Source organism: Myotis brandtii, unplaced genomic scaffold (assembly GCF_000412655.1).
Source record: "Myotis brandtii unplaced genomic scaffold, ASM41265v1 scaffold58, whole genome shotgun sequence".
Taxonomy (NCBI): domain Eukaryota; kingdom Metazoa; phylum Chordata; class Mammalia; order Chiroptera; family Vespertilionidae; genus Myotis; species Myotis brandtii.
The window spans coordinates 1881149-1882277 of NW_005370176.1; positions in this window are offsets into that span (position 1 = coordinate 1881149).

The following is a 1129-nucleotide window of genomic DNA, read 5'->3' on the forward strand; positions in this document are numbered from 1 at the left end:
CTTTAGGTGTAGCATTAGATTGTTTATTTGAGATTGTTCTTATTTCTTGAGGCAACTGAATGTTGTCCCATAAACTATCCTAATTTCTAAAATTATTTTAGCTGTTTTGAATGGGTGTTTTTTGCTACATTGTCTTTTATTTAGATGCTGATTTGATGCTCTGCTTCATCTAATGTGCTATTGATTCCTTCTTGTGTATTTATTTCAGTTATTGTATTCTTTGTTTCTGAATAATGCTCATTAACTTCCTTGAGCATTTTTATAACTAGTGTTTTGCACTCTGTATCTGATAGACTTCTTGCCTCCATTTAATTTAGTCCTTTTTTTCTGGAGATTCCTCCTATTTCATTTGGGATATGTTTGTCTCCCCACTTTGGTTTTATCTCTGTGTTTGTTTCTATGTATTAGGTAGATCTGCTACGTTTCCAAGTCTTGGCAGGGTGGCCTTATGTAGAAGGTGTCCCGTGGGGCCCAGTGGCACAGTCTCACTGATCACCTGATCCAGATGCTCCAGGAGTGCCCCTTCTGTGGGTTGTGTGTGCCCTCCTGTTGTAGTTGAGCTTGACTGCTGTAAGCACATCAGTATGTGGGATTAACCCTCAGGCTGACTGGCTGTGAGGACTGACCACAGAATATGAGATGCTGTGTAGAATCTGACCCCGAGGAGTGGGATTTACCCCAGTGGGGTCTTGTGCCTGCCAAGACCTCTCTTTGGGTGTGCCACTTATGGAGCTAATCAGGTGGTGGCCTGTTTTGGTCTGAAGCTGACCACCAGGTGTGTTGGTTCTGGGGCCTCTTGGGAGGGGCTGGTGCAGGTCAATGTCAGATGCTGCCTTTGACCAGCTCCCTGTTGGGAGCTACAAGGTGATCTGCACTTGGTAGCTGCCTGTCCTGGGCCTGGATGTGCATGGGAGGGCCACACTGCAAACTGCGGCTGGTGCCGCCTGGGCAGGTCAGCAAAAGGCCCAAGGCGCCCGGATACCCACCTCTGCCTGCCAGCTGCCCATAAGGCTCAGCTGTTGACAGACCCTTGGGCAGAATGTGAGTTGGGCGAGGTAGGGTTTCAGGGAGTTGTCAGAGTGGAGCTAATGGAGTTCACCAGGCTAATACAGCATCAGTTTTAGTTGTG